The sequence below is a fragment of the Musca autumnalis genome, unplaced genomic scaffold, assembly GCF_047663935.1.
Source record: "Musca autumnalis isolate F117 unplaced genomic scaffold, ASM4766393v1 scaffold_1, whole genome shotgun sequence".
In the NCBI taxonomy this organism is placed as follows: domain Eukaryota; kingdom Metazoa; phylum Arthropoda; class Insecta; order Diptera; family Muscidae; genus Musca; species Musca autumnalis.
The window spans coordinates 309,734,574-309,753,519 of record NW_027411644.1 but is presented as its reverse complement, the minus strand read 5'-3'; the positions used below and the strand labels follow the sequence as shown (position 1 = coordinate 309,753,519).

Sequence of the window (18,946 nt, the reverse complement as noted above, 5' to 3'; positions counted from 1 at the left end):
AAGTCTCTAGTTTACGACAAAAAAATCCAGCTGCCCCCATCTGCCACCCTGTAAGTTATTCCCCTTATACCACGCCTGTAAAATCGCCAAAAATTTCGAAAGTCGGCAGGTACGTTTATATGGGAGCTATACCTAAACGTGGACTTATACTGAACATTTTTTGCAAGGAGGTATGTTGTCCCCTCAAAATTCAAAATGCAAAATTTCATATTGAAAATTTGGCTGAAATCGTCAAAATACCGGATATCGGAGGTTCTTTAAATATGGGAGCTATACCTAAATATGGACCTATATTGAACATGCAAGGATGTATGTTGTCCCCTCAGAACTCAAAATGCAAAATTTCAGCCAAATCGGTTGGAAAATTTGGCTAAAATCGTCAAAATATAAAAAAATCGGGCGGTACCTTTATATGGGGACTACACCCAAATGTGGACCTACATCCATTCAAATTTGTTTTCTGTCTTTTGGGCTCGTTATAAAATTAAGTTTAAAATTCCAAGGCGGTAGTGGTCCCATACGAGTGGGACCACTGTGGGCGAAACACGGCTGTTGTGTGGATCTTGGTCAATCCGGTACGAAAAAACCCTCTGCCGTGGAATTGCATGCTCATCTGTACTTTGTATTGGTGCCGGCAGTCGATTTATCAATGTCTGCCCATTTGTCTGTTTATCAAGCTGGCTGGAGCGCACGAGAACTCTTAAATTCGGTTCCAAATTTTGCCTTCGTAATATTTTGTCAAAACTTTGTTTATGTCCGAAGATAGACCCTATAGGCCCACTACTTCGGGTACCTTCTCCAAAAAAGTACCAAACTTTCGCTAAAATAATGCGCACGAAAACTCTGGAAGGCAGTAACCGATTTGGTCCACACTTTGTAAATCGTAATATTTCTACAAAGCATAGATTAGGCCCGAATATGGTCCTCTTCTAGGGTTACCTCCCGTACTACATTTCGGTAAAGTGATGTTTAACAACTGCTCTCAAATCGCTTTTATTCTTTTTGCAACCAATTGCATTCGCTGCCCCAATTACGATTTTACAAGTTTTTTTCAGGGGCAAGTCCATATTTCTTGAGAAAATGGCGCGAAATCTGTAAAAAGCCCTGTAGCACCATGTGTAGTGGCTGGAGCACACGATAACTCTGGAATGATTGCATCGATTTGGTCCAAAATTTCGAAATATTTTGTCCAAACTTAGTTTAAGTTCAAAGATGAGCAATATGGGTCCACTGCTACGGGTACTTTCCACACAAAATTTCGGCTCTCGACTAGCTTTGATTCATTTTGCAAGTGATGTATTCGTTGTGCTCCCCTTACGACGGTAGAAGTTCTTTCAGGGACAAGTCCATACTTTCTGAGAAAATGCGCGAAAAGTGTAAAACAACTCTGTGGCACCATGTGTAGTGGCTAGAACCCACGACAAATATCGAACGGATCAGCCGATTCGGTCCAAAATTTGGCCTAGTAATAATTTTTCCACACCGTCCGGTTCCTCACCCCAAAAGTTCAAAAAATGTCACTAATGTGTAGACTGCGGAATTTATGCAACCCCTATTTTTGGTCCGATTCATGTCAAATTTTGGGACTGGGCATATTTTTGGCTTCTGATTAAATTGCAATCGAAACATATGACATATGCAAAATGCATTAATTTTGTGGCCACACCTGCAAAACACCGGAAATAGGGAGGGTACCGTTCACGGGTGGTTAAGCAGATCTTCAGGCGTATTGAATGTTGTTTTGTGGCAAGCTTTGCCTTCGTCTGTCACAAAAACATTCAATACGCCTGAAGATCGGCTTAACCACCCGTGAAACGTAGCGTAATGGTTGAATGCGTGGGACTTCGGTAGAGTTCTAATTTTTCAATGTATATAATAGGTCTAATAAGCTCAAACTCGAGAGAGAATTAATTAAAAATCACTACAAATGACAAAAAAAAAAAAAAAAAAAAAATAGGTGTAGTTTAGAAAATCCTTTGGAAAATTCTGATGGTACGTCTATATTATGTTTTTCGTTGGCTTGTCCGTGCTTCCTGACGTAATGGTCCCAATGCTCTAAGTTATACTGTAACCTATTGAAATGACAGGAGGGCGCGCTATCTATCGAAAAGAAATGGCTCCCAAATTAAAACCCATTCTAACATGGACTATGTGTCGATCCATAACTTCTTCCGGTGCCTCTTCCGCAACACTTCTTACCTTTAAGCCAAATCCATATTTTTGTCGGCAAATGCATACGTCCAAAATAGGGCCACAAAATCTGAGGACCTCCTGAATACATAATTATTGGGAGAAAGGATTTCAGTTGCAAGCCGGTATTCGATTCTAAGTTGTCTATAGATTGAATTTTCAATTCACACAGGCTGAGGGTTATCTCTGTCGAGAAGCCGACTGATATAAAAATAAAAATCTTTTTAAAAATTTATTTTTCTTTGGGAATTCCCTTGACTTCTTGTATTACGATTTAAACTTATATTTTGTTATTGTTGTTGCTGCTGTTGTTGTGATTGGAGTCACCCGACCAACTCTGCAGCTGGGCTTTTGTTTACGTATTATTATTACTTACGTATTATTATTATTTTTATTTGAGATATCCTGTGTGTGGCTGCATTGTTTATATTTGGAATTCTTTTGTACATTTCTTGAATAAAGTGAAATAAGTACATGCATACACAGACACACACACACAAACTCTGCATGCATATTTTCCATCCATGGAACAATCATCATTTGATGATGGCATCTCCTCCCTTCCATTGCGCCTTTTAAGCAAAACTGCTATGAAGGTGTTTCCAAGTAATGTAACCCGGGCAACCAAAAAAACCGAAAGGCAAAAGGAATCAAATCAAGGGATGTATGAAATGTTGAGCATTGCCATGCTGTCTATTATGTATTTATGTTGTGTTGTGGGTGTGCTGCTATAAATATTTCCAACTTCATCTCCACTCCCTGATATTAAATAGTTTTTACTATGCCAACTTCAGTTGAATATACATACATACATATGTACATACAAATATAATTGACAGTCGTCATACGTCGTTTATAGAGAAGATATAATAAATGCACATATTTTTGAGGATTCAAATAAAAAATAATATGTATAAAATGTTTGGCATTTATATTAAAAGAAAATATATTAAAAAATATTTAAACTACTCTTTAAAGCTCAAAAGTTTTGCGGAAGAGGTACCCGAATGAATGTATCGACAGAGTCCATTTTGGAAGAGGATCTTATTTTGAGAGTCAATTTATTTCGATAGGTAGCTCACCCTACGAAAAGCATAATATCACTGTAAAGAAGACCACAAGGAAAAGCTATGCGCGATGGGGCCAATGACAGGTTTTTGAGACAAAAAGTGATTTTTTTATGTCAGTGATTGGAATGAAAATAAAATAAAATGAAAATAGAATAAAATAAAATATAAAATAAATTTAAATAAATTAAAAAAATTAAAATAAATTTAAATAAATTTAAATAAATTTAAATAAATTAAAAAAATTAAAATAAATTAAAATAAATAAAAATAATAAAATAAAAATAAAATAAATTAAAATAAAAATAAAAATAAAAATAAAAATAAAAATAAAAAAATGAAAATATAAAAAAAATAAAAAAAAATAAAAATAAAATAAAAATAAAAATAAAATAAAAAAAAAACAAAATAAAATAAAAAACTTTTGTGGCTTATCTTCGAACTTTAACTATGTTTGGACAAAATATTACTAAGGCCGGCAGATCCGTTCTAGAGTTCTCTTGCGCTCCAAACACCTCACACGGTGTCATAAGGGTTTTTTGTACCTTTCATGCTATTTTCTCAGGAAGTATGGACTTGCCCCTAATAAAACTTGTACCGTCCTATGGGGGCAGTGAATACAAGTTGCTAAAACAAAAATCAAAGCGATTCGAGAGATGGCCCTAAACTGAACTTTTCCGAAATTTTGTGTGGGAGGTACCCGAAGGAGTGGACCGATTGAGTCGATATTGAAACCTTATCTAAGTCTGGTACACATTTCAGGATGTGCAAAGTATGGGCCAAATCGGTTACTCCCTTCAAAAGTTATCGTGCTCACAAATTTTCCGAATATTTTCGAACTTTTGTGTGGGAGGTACCGGAAGGAGTCTTCGAACTTAAACTAAGTTTGGGCAAAATATTACGAAACCCAAAATTTGAACCGAATCGGTTGCTCCGTTCGAGAGTTATCGTGCGCACCAGCCAGACAGACGGACGGACATTGCTCAATCGACTCCAAATTGTCTAAAACACATTTCGTTCAAACATACTTGGGGTCTAAAACCATTATTTCGATGAGGCACATTTTGCCCGTATGAAAGTGTATATACCCTAGTTAGCATACCTTTGAACGTAGGGGGCTGTCGAAGGCTGTTTTGTAATCGACAAAAAGGTGGTATGTGTCGATCTGCATCTCATGTGTCTTCTCCAGGATTTGCCGCAGGGTAAATATCTGGTCAATGATGGACTTGCCAGGTCTAAAGCTGCATTGGTATGGCCCAATTCTCTCGTTGACCATAGGCTGTAGTCGTTCGCAAAATATCCCTGACACGATCTTGTAGGCAATCGGGAGTAGACGTATGCCCCTATAGTTAGAGCAGTCTTATCTCCTTTCTTATGGACGTGGCACAGGATGCTCAAGTTCCAATCGTCGGATACTCGTCCTTCCTGCCAGATGGTGCTAACTAGCTGATGAATCCACCTTATCAGCGTGTCGCCTCCGGTTTTGAACAGTCCGGCGGGCAAGCCATCGGTTCCTGTTGCCTTATTATTCTTCAGCCGGTTTATTGCTGTCTTTACCTTATCTTGGCTGGGCGGTATATATTCAATACCATCTTCTGGGATTGGATCTGCAGTATCTTCGTCGTCTTCGTTGGTTACCAAGACGTTTGAAAAATGCTCTTTCCATATCCTGAGCACACACCAAATTCACTTGCTTGTCTCTACCGGAGGAGGTGCCTGTACCAAAGCCATCAGTTTGATGCTTCACTCTTTGGTAGAATTTTCGGACATCATTCTCGCTCCTGTACATCTCGATTTTTTCACACTCCCGCTTTTCCATCTCTCTCTTTTTCCTGCGGAAAAGACGTTTCTCCTCTCTCCTTTTCTCCCGATACCTTTCTCGTGTGCTACGCGTTGCTACGGATTGTAAAGTAGCCCTATATGCCGCATTTTTCTCTTCGGTAGCAGCACGACACTCCTGATCATACCATAGATTCCTTGGTTGAGGTCTTTGGTATCCAAGTATGGATTTTGCGGCTGTTTGCATGGAGTGACCATTGCGCTGATATGTTATCTGGATGAGGAGTGCTTTGATTAAGCAATTTGGCTAGTTGAGTGGAATACGCTGTGGCTGTCTGTTGTGATTGCAGCTTACCGATGTCTAACTTTCGTGTTGTCTCTGTTCGTACTTTGTTTGCTATGTTTAACCGGGTGCGTACCTTTGCTGCAACTAGGTAGTGGTCCGAGTCTATGTTTGCTCCTCGGAACGAGTGCACATCCAACACGCTCGATGAGTGTCTTCCATCTATCACAACGTGATCAATTTGATTTCTTGTTTTCTGATCTGGAGACAGCCAGGTGCCCTTATGGATGTCGAGATGTTTAAATCTAGTTCTGCTAACTACCATGTTTTTGCCGCTGCGAAGTCTATCAGCCTCATGCCATTGTCAGATGTTTCATTGTTGAGACTGAATTTTTCCGAGTGTTGGGCCAAACATATTTTCCTTTCCAATTTTGGCATTAAAATCCCCTAGCATAATTTTAATGTCATGGGCAGGACAACGGTCATATGTATGTTTCTTCTAAGCGCTCATAAAATATATCTTTGGTCTGTTCGTACTTGTCTTCAGTGGGAGCATGAGCGCAAATAAAGCTGATGTTGAAGAATTTTGTTTTTATTCGAATTGTAGCAAGTCTTTCATTCACGGATGTCAAGCTGGAAACCAGGTGTTTTAACCTCCGACCAACTAACAGCTTTCAGACTACTTTCTTACAAAGTATGAACTTGCCCCAAAACTTTGCCGACAGAGATATACCCTCAGTCCGTGTGAATTGAAACTTTCCTCCATTGACAATATCAAATTCAATACCCTTTACCCAATAACTATGTATTAGGGGGGTTTCAGTTTTGCTAGACATTTTTGGACTTATGAACTTGCCGACAAAAAATATATATTTGGATTAAAGCGGAAAAGTGTTGCGTTCCGGGGGCGGGGTACTCGAAAAAGTGGATCTTATCTTAAGAGAGAAAGTGAAAAAAATTCAGGGGGAATTTTCGTTCAGCATAACCCCAAATGTCTTTCATTCCAGTTGTTTTTTTTTTCTCCTCAATGTCAGAAACCATACCATATTATCTCTGTAAACAGGACCACATAGAGTAACATAGGTATAAATTTCCAAAAGATCTTCGAACAGACCCTAAACTGAACTTAAACAAAAATGGGAGGTACCTAAGGAGAATACCGATATGGGCCATTACACAAGTTAAACTAAATTTGAGGATAATTTCAAGATAATCATGCGTACCATTTCAGTGAAATTTATTTGCACTTTTGAGTGAGAGATACAGGAATGGATGGACCGATATAGCCCTTCTTCGAACTTAAACTAAGTTTGGATCGAATCGGCTGATCCGTTCGAGAGTTATAGTGCGCTGCAGCAACTGTTGGTTGTAGGAGTTTTTTCAGCTTTCTGCCATTTTCTTAGGAAAAACAAGTAAAAAAGTATCAGTCGGCTTTGCCGACAGAGATATACCCTCAGCATGGGCAAATTGAAACACTTTTTTCACAAAAAACTTATGTAGTTAGGGGGTTTCAAAATGTTGGTCGTATGAACCGACAAAAATGTTGATTAGGATTAAAGTTCAAAAAGGTACTTAAAGGAATGGACCGACATACACCATGGGGGTGCCATAGGGGGTTTTTACACCCTTCGGGCTGTTTTCTCAAGAAGTATGGACTTGCCCCTGAAATAATTTTTACCATCGTAATTGAGGCAGCGAATGTAAGTTGCTTCAACAAAAATCAAAGTGATTCAATAGCAGGTGTTAAAGTGAACTTATCCAAATTTTGTGTGGGAGGCACGGGATGGAGTGGACAAATATAGTCCATATTCGAACCTGATCTGTATCTTGTAGATATAATGAGAATGTGTAAAGTATGGACCAAATCGGTCAGTCCCATCAAGAGTTATTGTGCGCACAATTTTTCCGAATATTTTTGAACTTTTGTGGGGTAGGTACCTGAAGGAGTGGACCGATATGGCTTATCTACGAACTTAAACTAAGTTTGGAAACAATATTACGAAGGCCAAATTTTGGCCGGAATCGGCATTTCTGTTCGGGAATTATCTTGCGCTTCCACCCATAAACATGGTGTCATAGGGTTTGTTTTTCAACTTTCAGGCTATTTTTCAGGAAGTATGGACTTGCCCCTGAGGAAACTTGTACCTTCGTATAGGGGACAGTGAATACACGATGTTACAACAAAAACCAAGGCGATTCGTGAGCAGGTCCTAAACTGAACTTTTCCGAAATTTTGTGTGGGAGGTACTTGAAGGAGTTTACCGATTGAGTCCATATTGGAACCGCATCTAAGTCTGGTAGAAATTTCATAATGTGCAAAGTAATGACCAAATCGGTAACTTCCTTCAAGAGCTATCGTACGCACAAATTTTCCGAACATTTTCGAACTTTTGTGGGGGAGGTACCGGAAGGAGTGGACCGATATATTCATCTTTGAACTTGAACTAAGTTTGGACAAAATTTTACTGAAGCCAAATTTTGGACCGAATCGGCAGATCCGTTCGAGAGTTATCTTGCGCTCCCTCCACTAACACGGTGTCATAGGGCTTTTTGTAACTTTCAGGCTATTTCCTCAGGAAGTATGGACTTTGCCCCTAATGAAACTTACAGCGTCGTATAGAGGACAGCGAATACAACTTGCGTAAACAAAAATCAAAGCGATTCGAGACCTGGTCCTAAACTGAACTTTTCCGAAATTTTGTGTGGGAGGTACCCGAAGGAGTGGACCGATTGAGTCCATATTGAAACCTCATCTAAGTTTGGTAGAAATTACACGATGTGGAAAGTATTGACTAAATCGGTTATTCCCTACAAGAGTGCGCAAGTGCGCACAATTTTTGCGACATTTTTTTAACATTTGTGGGGGAGGTACCTGAAGGAGTGGACCTATATGGCCCATCTTCGAACTAAAATGGAATCTGGACAAAATAATTCGATACCCAAAATTTGAACCGAATCGATTGATCCGTTCGAGAGTTATCGTGCGCACCAGCCAGCCAGACAGACGGACAGACAGACGGACGGACATTGCTAGATCTACTCAAAATTGTCTGAAACGGATATCGTACAAACATACTTGTGGTTCAAAACCATTATTTCGATGAGGCACATTTTTGGTCGTATCAAAGTGTAAATACCCTCTTTAGCCTAAAGGCTGAGGGTATAAAAAACTCATAATGGGGACAGCTAATACAAGATTGAGATTCGAGAGGATGTCTTAAACTGCACTTTTGCGAAATTTTCTGTGGGAGTTGACCGACCATATTTCAAATAAAACGCTTGCATTTAAATTAAAAATTGTGACAATATTAAACTGCAAGCGTTTTATTTGAGAAATTCCATCATGAAAAATTATCTTCTAGTTTTAAGTGCATTTATAAATAAAACACTGTAACTTAATTTTTTTAAATTATTTTTTATTTAGTTGATAACTTTAAATGCAGTTTCTGCAAAATAATTTTTTTTTTGGGTTATGACACTCGATATCAGCTTTATGATGGGGTCTATTACAAATATTTCCAGGAGGTGTGGAAGTTGAAAACAAAATGAATTCACCTTTTTTCATCTTATGTTGCATGGCATTAAATGCACACAAATACACACATACTCATGCATGGACCAGTTGAAATACTGTGATACCCTCCCACATTCCCTTAATGGAAAATTTTTAAAAATTCCAATTTTTTTGAATTCATAATGCGGAATTCTGGTAAGAGCTTGTAACTAATATTTCCACGCAAAACCAAACCGAACATGATAAACAAAACTTATTAATGTTTGTGTGGGAGGATCAATGCATGCATAGACATCGTACAAAGGAGCACTATTGCCACTGCTGCTCCTCAAAAGCAATTAAAAGCTCTGAACAAGGAATAGAGTAGCATTCATTTCCTTTCATAACAACATTCCATTGAATTCATAATTAAAGAATATTTTTCTTGTTTTGATACGTCGTAGTGTGTAGAGTTCAGACGACATGGATGAGATTGGTTGGATGGATGGATGGATGGATGCATTCATTGGTTGCATTGGTTACGGCGACAGCGACGATATGTATCTGGGTACAGATGATGACGTTAAACATGTCGTAGATATTGATGATGCAGTTACATATATTATAAACTCTTTCTTTATAAGGCAATTTCAAAAATTAATGCAAACAATTTTCAACATTATTCCAAAAATAATTACAAAAGAATAATATGCAACTGCAATATTGAATATTATATGCTGCACAGTGGCAGGAAAGGGATTTTTGATCATATCTATATTATCCTTTGCTGTGATATCACTTTTAAAACACATAAAAATAAAATAAATATATGGAATGTTTTTCAAAATAGTCAGGCTTAATCCCATAGTCGTTGCCTATTTTGAAAAACAAAATAGAAGTCGTCATCCCAAACAAAAAACGCCAACCCTCCAAATATATGGAATAATTGTGTAGGAACAATTTAGTCCTGTCATAGTTTTAAAGAGGTTTTTAAACTCTCCATTTTAAAACTCTCAGAATTACACAAAATTTAAGGGGCCATGTCACATTGATCCCCATTATAAATCAAATTGTGTGACAAAGACACAATTTATTGCCCTTGTGTTGCCTACCATTGTCTCCTCCACCGTTATGATGCCCATTCTAATCAAATAAATCATGAACCAAATTTGTATTTAATGACAACGAGGGTTTTGTATTATTGCTACGACTACTCCTCTTTTGACTGACGAACAGAACAAACGTGACATGGATAAGTGCAGCAGTGAACATTTTTGTTCTTTCTTCCTTATCTTTATTTAACATCAAAATAGGTAAAGGAAAATTCAAACCACCTTGCTCCTCCTCACGTGTGTGTGAGTGGTAGGGAATGCAACTCTCTTCGAAACTATTATGTAAAATAATCACGTATTACTGAGAGAGAGGGAGGCAGGACGTGTGAGCACATGAATGCTGAGTTCATCGTTACCTGTTGGTTTTGTTCCAAGGGTCAGTTTTGGTTTTCTGCTCGGACTAAATCAGTTTGCTTACCTTACCTGCTTGTTAAAAAAGAAGAAAAAAAAATAACATTTCGTGGACTAATAAAAATAATAATATTTAATGTAATTGGAATAAAGAAAAAAACATGATGATAATTAATTATTTAATTATAATAAAATAAATAAATAAAAATAATTACATACCTAACTAACTAAACAAACAAATTATATTAGAATATGGAATTAGTGATAATTAATTTTAGTGAAAGTACAATAAAAAATAAATCATGAGAAATTTTTTCGTTGACAAAATTGTATTAAATTTCAACAGTGGTCAATGTCGCTTATTGAAAATAGGTAATGAAAGTGATTTTTATACCCTCCAACACATCTCAAAAAATCCAGTTTCGAGAAAAACTCGCTTTATGTTGACGATTGAAATTTGACTTCCCAACTTAAAAAGATTATTACACAAAAACTAAAAAGATATACTTGGACCATATTTTGCAAACAGCTAGCCAGATATCAGTGCTAAATTTCGGTGCAAGATCAAGCATGATTTGCGGGTTTTTAGTGCTTCATAAACTCGTAGAAACAAGTAAGTACGTATCAGAACGGAGAAATACCCTCAGAAGTACGGAGAAATACCCTCAGCCACTGACCAAGAAAAAAGCAACAAAACCAAACCAAACACAATAATTATGCCGTATATAAAATACGGGGGGGCTACCGTGGTGCAATGGTTAGCACGTCCGCCTTGCACTCAGAAGGTCTGCGGTTAGAATCCCAGGCCAAGCAACATCAAATTTTCAACGGTGGCAAAATTCCCCCTCAGTAATGCTGGCGACATTTCCTGAGTATTTAAGCCATGAAAAACTTCTCTACAAGTGGTGTCGTAAGACACGCCGTTCGGACTCGGCAATAAAAAGTAGGTCCCATATCATTGAGCCAATATGAATCGGCGTGCACTCATTGATATGAGAGAAGTCTCCCCTTGTCCCATCTGGGATGTTTGTGGAACAATTATTATTATTATTATTATAAAATATATTGATTTTATATCACGAGTTTGCTTATCTTTATGTACCGTAACGTGGGCTTATACCAAATCTTTGACATATACCAAACATTGGCAACAAAACTTTCTCATAAAGGACTCAAAATATTAAATTATGTTAGAATAAGCACGGCGTGCCTTAACCAAATTTAAATGGAAGGTGCTTACACCTAGGAAGTTTTTGCAGATTCTGAAACTACAATGCTCATAGATGAGAAACCTCAAGAAACAAAAAAATCGCCGGAGGGATTTTCAAATAAATCGCGATTTAAGTTCACACTTTTAGGGGTTCTTTAGGTTTTCACGATTTTGCTTGAAAACTGCGAGACCTATGTAAATGGGGATAAGGAAAATGTTGTAGCTGTGAAAATTGTCCACAAGATTGACCTTTATGATATTTTCGTAGGTTTTACCGTTTTTGAGATAAAGAGGTTCAGTTCGAATTTTTAGGTTTTTATCTTAAGTCTTCAAGATTTTGCTTGGAAACCGAAAGTCATATCAAAATGGGACTAAAGTAAATGTTGAAGCTCTGAAAATTCTCTACAAGATTGGATGATTTATTTTTTCCTACGTTGTAGCATTTTCAAGATATATAAGTTTAATTTGAGAAATTGCAGTTATGACATTGTTTTATAAGGAGGCGATACAGTCAGTGCATTGTCTCAAAGTGAACTTCCATATCTCAAAAACGTTAAAACCTACGAAAATATCATACATGTCAATCTTGTGGAGAATTTTCACAGCTACAAAATTTTCCTTAGCCCCATTTACATAGGACTCGCGGTTTCCAAGCAAAATCGTGAAAACCTAAAGAACCCCTAAAATGTGAACTTAAATCGCGATTTATTTGAAAATCCCTCCGGCGATTTTTTTGTTTCTTGAGATTTCTCATCTATGAGCATTGTAGTTTCAGAATCTGCAAAAACTTAACAGGTGTAAGCACCTTCCATTTAAAATTAGTTAAGGCGCACCGTGTAAGTTTGAAAGAAATTTTTGAAAAAGTTTTAGAGTTATCTTGCACAATATCCGACAGGGTTTTGAAGCTTTTTTTACCATTGTAAATGAGGCCGATCCAACTATCTTCTGAAAAAGAGTCAAAACGATGCGAGAGAAGCTCCTAAACTTCACTTTATCCGAATTTTGTGTGGGAGGTACCCGAAGAAATGGACCGATATAGTCTATATTTCAATCCCATACTGGACTGGATGAAATAATACAATGCGCAAAGCCTGAATCAATCAAAAACTCCCTGCGAGGATTATCTTACGGATTTGCCATTTTGGTTGGTGCCGTCAGGGTTTCTTGGAGCTTTTAGACCAATATCTCAGGAATTATTGACTTAATCCGGCAAAAAATTGTACAGTCGTAAAGCGAGCCACAAAAAAAAAAACTTACTGAAAATAATTTCAAAACGATACGCGAGGAGCTCCTAAACTTCACTTTATCCGAATTTTGTGTGGGAGGTACCCGAAGGAATGGACCGATATAGTCTATATTTCAATTCCATACTGGATTGGATGAAATAATACGATGTGCAAAGCCTGCATCAATCAAAAACGCCCTGCGACGAATTTCTTGCGGATTTGCCATTTTGGTTGGTGCCGTCAGGGTTTCTTGGAGCTTTTAGGCCAATATCTCAGGAAGTATGGACTTCCGCAAGAAAAAAATTGTACCTTCATAAAGGGAGCCGCAAGAAAAACTTACTGAAAAAAATTGCAAATCCATCCGAGAGGAGCCCTTAAACTTCACTTTATCCGAATTTTGTGTAGGAGGTACCCGAAGGAGTGGACCGATACAATCCATATTCCAACCTGATAAATGACTGGATAAAATAATACGATGTGCAAAGCCTGCATCAATCAAAAACTCCCTGCGAGGGTTATCTTGCGGATTTGCCATTTTGGTTGGTGCCGTCAGGGTTTCTTGGAGCTTTTAGGCGAATATCTCAGGAAGTATGGAATTCCACAAGAAAAAAATTCTACCGTCATAAAGGGAGCCACAAAAAACTTGCTGAACAAAATTTCAAAACGATCCGTGAGAAGCTCTTAAACTTCACTTTATCCGAATTTTGTGTGGGAGTTACTCGAAGGAGTGAACAGATATAGTTCATATTCGAACCAGATCTATATCTGAAAGTAATAATACGATGTGCAAAGTTTTGACCAAATCGATTGCTCCCTTCAAGAGTTATCGTTCAGACCATTTTACAGAAAAAATTTTGAACTTTTGTGGGGCAGGTACCAGAAGGAGTGGACCGATATGGTCCATCTTCGAACTTAAACTAAGTTTGGACAAAATAGTACGATACCCAAAATTTGGTTCGAGAGTTATCGTGCGCACAAGCCAGACAGACAGATATTTTTCGTATCAAAGTGTATTGCCCTTTTTGCCTAAAAGCTGAGGGTATAAAAATAGAAATTGCTAACTCAGAAAACGCGTTTTTTGAGTTATGCCACTCTTTGAGTAGGATGTTGGTATTGCAAATGGGCTATATCGGTCCACGTTTTGATATAGTTCCATACAACGGTACCACCCGATTTTCGGTATTTTGAAGGTTTTAGCCTCATTATCACACCGAAATGGCTGAATTTGGTACTTAGTTGGGGGTATACAGTTTTCCCCCAGCAATTTGTCGGTATAGGTCCACGCCTTCATATTGTCGGTACCTTCGGTAATTTGAAGGTTGTGGCCACAATAATCCTCCGAAATAGCTGAAATTTGGTATTTGGTCTTCATTTCGTGTATTAAACGTTCCATAAGAAATTTGTCGGTACAAGTCCACGCCTTAATATAGCCCCATAGAACGGTACCACCCGATTTTCGGTATTTTGTGGCCACAATAATCCACCGAAATTGCTGAAATTTGGTATTTTGTTTTCACTTGAGGTATTAAATGTTCCATATGAAATTTGTCGGTACAGGTCCACGCCTTAGTATAGCCCCCCTATAACGGTACCTCCCTATTTTTGAAGAGTGTGACCACAATAATCCAACGAAATGACTAAAATTTGGCATTTGGTCTTATTTGGGGTATTAATCGATCCATATGAAATTTGTCGGTACAGGTCCACGCCCTAGTATAGCCCCCATAGAACGGTACCTCCCTATTTCCGCTATTTTTAAGGCTTTAGCCTCATTATCTCACCGAAATGGCTGAAATGTGGCACTTAGTCTTCGTTGGGGGTATACAACTTTCCCCCAGAAATTTGTCGGTATAGGTCCACGCCATCATATTGTCCCCATAGAACGCTACCTCCTGATTTTCGGTACTTTGAAATTTGTGGCCACAGTAAACCACCGAAATGGCTGAAATTTAGTATTTAGTCTTTCCCCCCGAAACTTGTGGGTACAGGTCCACGCCCTAGTATAGCCCCCATAGAAAGCTACCTGCCTATTTTCGGTGTTTTGATGGTTGTGGCCTCAATATTCATCAGAAATTGCGGAAATTTGGTATTTATTCTTCGTTCGGTACTGTTCGGTACAGGCCCACGCCTTAGTATAGCCCCCATAGAACGGTAACTCCCTATATCCTATATTTTGGAGGTTGTGTTCTCAATATTCCACAGAAATCGCTGAAATTTGGTATTTGGTCTTCATTTGAGGTATATGTTGGTCCACGCCTCAATATATCCCCCATAGAACGGTGCCTCCCGATTTTTGGTATTTTGAAGGTTGTGGCCACAATAATTCACCGAAATAGCTGAAATTTGCTATTTGGTCTTCATTTAGGGTATTAAACGTTCCATATGAAATTTGTCCGTATAGGTCTACGCCTAAGTATAGCCCCATTAGAACTGTACCTCTCTATTTCCGTTATTGTGAAGGTTTTAGCCTCATTATCACACCGAAATTGCTGAAATTGGTCTTCATTTGGGGTTTTAAACGTTCTATATGAAATTTGTCTGTACATGTCCACGCCTTAGTATAGTTCCCATAGAACGGTACCAACCGATTTTCCGTATTTTGAAGCTTGTTGTCTCAATATCCCACCGAAATGGCTGAAATTTGGAATTTAGTCTTCGTTGGTGATACAAAACTTTCCCTCAGAAATTTGTCGGTGTAGGTCTACGCCTTAGTATAGCCCTCATAGAACGATATCTCTCTATTTCCTACATTTTGGAGGATTCCAATATCAATATTCCACCGAAATTGCTGATATTTGGTATTTGGTCCTCATTTGAGGTATTAAACGTTCCATATGAAATTTGTCGGCATATGTACACGCCTTCATATAGCCCCCATAGAACGGTACCACCCGATTTTCGGTATTTTGACGGTATGGCTGAAGTTATGTGTTTGTTGGCGGTAATAGCCTTTCTGACTGAAATTCGTCGGTGTAGGTCCACGTTTCGATATAGCCTCCATAGAACGGTACCTCCAGATTTTCGTAATTCTGAAGGTTGTGACGGCAATACCCCACCGAAAGGCTGAAATTTTTTTATTAAGTCTTCCATGGGGTTATAAAATATTGCAGAAGAGAATTATCAGTATAGGTCCGCTGGTTTCTATATTCCCCACAGAAGCGTACCTCTTGATTTTCAGTATCTTAAAGGTTTTCCGAAATATAGGAAATTTGGTATTTAGTCTTGCTTTAGTCTAAAAACTTTCCGCCAGAAATTTTGCAGGTATAGATCGACGTTTTGATATAGCCCCCATGGAACGGTACCTCCCGAAATTCGGTATTTTAGGGGTTAGCCACATTGCTTTACCGAACTTTCTGAAATTGGGTATTTAGTCTTCTTCAATACAACTAACTCGTTGTGGGAGGGTATAACAAGTTCCATATATTCCCTCAGCCTCGTACCTCAGTAAACAAAATACTTCTGACGTCTATAGGGGTTTTTTTTAGTTTTGGGCTAATTTCTCAAGAAGTATGGACTTGTCCCCGAAAGATTTGTACTTGTACCGTTATAACTAAGGCCGCATGCACAACATGTTTCCAAAAATGTTCCAAACGATCCGAGACGAGTCCTTGGACTTTTTGCAAACTTTATATGGGAGGTACCCGAAAGAGTGGTCCGATGTAGTCAATATTCGGCAATAATCCGAATCAGTAAAAAATACATTGTACAACATTTGCACCAAATCCGTTTCTACCTTCGAGGGTTATCTTACGTACTACCCACTTTATTTGGTACCGGCAGGCGTTTTTGGGCCATTGTCTCAGAAAGATAGAATTACTCCAATAAGAATTGAGATGACCGTTTCTCTCGTTTGCCTGGACAGCATTCTTCCGCTGCCTCTGATGGTGAGTGATCTCCGAGGACGGTATTCCTACGATAGGCTCTTATAGCCCCTGCGATTCCATCAATATAAACACCACTCAAAACTGTCTGATATGTCAGTTGATCTAGAGGTTTTCCTTTGGATCTTTGGACCTCAAATCTTTGGGCTTTCAGAAAGTTTGCGTTTAACGAGCTCGGGAGATATCACACCTCCTATAGGAGCTACCTTCTTCCCTCCTCGGGGTTTAAACTTCTTGTTTCTGAATTCCACGTATGCTAGCAGCAATGTTCTGCTGCGGCACGTCCTGTTCTGGTAATATGTGTGAAAATGGCGTGGGAGGATTAACACTCCAAGTATCTCTGCTATTTGTGACAAAAGTGAGATCAGCCTATATGGTCCACTTTTGCTGGCATCCTTGCCAGGCTTTAGTAGCGGGACCCAAATAAATATTATCCACATACATTTTGTCGGTCACATGAAGTTACTGCCTAATATGTTTGCCTATCCACTCTCTCTCCATTATTTATTTCCTACCTGTATTCATTTCCGAACTATGGCATAAGAACAAACTACCTGTTGTATTTCTTTGCTCTCCACTAAATAATTTAGCCTCATCTAATTAGTGGTTTTGTGCTTTATTCTTGTTTCCAGAATGGTTTGGTCCATAATGACCTTTTTATTATTTTATTCATTGTTGAGGATAACAGTCACAAGTGGGTGGTGGTCATGTTTTTGTTTTTAGGCGGAATTGAAGAGACTATGCGTGAATGTAATGTAAATCATACAATCGTCTTTGTCAAAAACTTCCAAACTATAGTTTGTGATTCTCAAGCAAAGCGAAGGGGGTGGAGGGGCTTTTTAACCTGGCCGTTTGTGGCCAGCTATGGAAACTTTGTTATGAATACGATTACATTTTTGTCTTCTTTTTTCTCTATTTTCGTCCAATCAAACAGCACGTGTTTGTAGTTTACCTTCGCCGTGTTTGTTATGTATTTCATTTCCCCGTATTCTTTAACTTGTTTGCCGTATTTTTTGTTGTTGTTTGTCCGATTATTTTTACCAAGAATTATGGCTAATCGATATTTGAGACGGTTTGTTGTTTATTTTTTGTTATTGCTGGACATCCCTGCATTGTTGGCTAATCTGTTTGGGTTGTATTTTTTTGTTTAAATCGTCGGATTACAATAAAATCGATTTTTTGAATGTTTACACATTTTAAAGAACAAAAGAAAAATGATACGTTACACATAAATGTACATATTTAATTATACATAGTTGTTAAACAAATGTTTTGTAAATTACTAAATATTAATTTTTCCTACTTTTATTTTAGATTATAAACAAGAAAAAATTGGGCGCTGCAGCTGTTTGTTGAAGTAAAGGTAAGGTTATGTGCATTTTATACTTTTAACTAAAATAAGTATATACATAAGTGATGTATTCAAACCGGATCATATTATGCCCAACACCACTTAAGGTGTGTTCTGTCAAAAGCTGTGATGACATTTTTATTGTTATAGACATAATAAAATAATAAAGGTGGATGCAATAGCGAAACAACAACAAGTACAAAAATAGCAGTCGATTTTGAATTTTCGATTTGACATTGAAAACGTAGAAACCCCCATATGGGTTGATAAAAGACCGAAATTCTTGTTCACTAAAACTTTTTTATATAGGGGGTTTCAGACTTGTGTGGACATTGACCTAAGTTTCAACACCAATTCTAAATCTGTAAAATATAAAATAAAATATAAAAAATATAAAATATAATATAAAAAATAAAAAATATAATATAAAAAAAATATATAATATATAATATAAAAATATAAAATATAAAATATAAAATATAAAATATAAAATATAAAATATAAAATATAAAATATAAAATATAAAATATAAAATATAAAATATAAAATATAAAATATAAAATATAAAATATAAAATATAAAATATAAAATATAAAATATAAAATATAAAATATAAAATATAAAATATAAAATATAAAATATAAAATATAAAATATAAAATATAAAATATAAAATATAAAATATAAAATATAAAATATAAAATATAAAATATAAAATATAAAATATAAAATATAAAATATAAAATATAAAATATAAAATATAAAATATAAAATATAAAATATAAAATATAAAATATAAAATATAAAATATAAAATATAAAATATAAAATATAAAATATAAAATATAAAATATAAAATATAAAATATAAAATATAAAATATAAAATATAAAATATAAAATATAAAATATAAAATATAAAATATAAAATATAAAATATAAAATATAAAATATAAAATATAAAATATAAAATATAAAATATAAAATATAAAATATAAAATATAAAA

General features: G+C 36.7%; 1 protein-coding gene across 24 annotated transcripts in view; it reads left to right on the top strand.

Annotated features, from left to right (window-relative positions):
• The window catches only part of Stat92E (Signal transducer and transcription activator Stat92E), a 214,738-nt gene that overhangs the window by 121,989 nt on the left and 73,803 nt on the right, over positions 1-18,946 (top strand). For all 24 annotated transcript variants that reach the window (XR_012409230.1, XR_012409220.1, XR_012409221.1 and 21 more), the window contains one exon: positions 17,907-17,955. The gene's annotated coding sequence lies outside the window, so the exon portion shown is untranslated. The remainder of the gene's footprint in view (positions 1-17,906; positions 17,956-18,946) is intronic.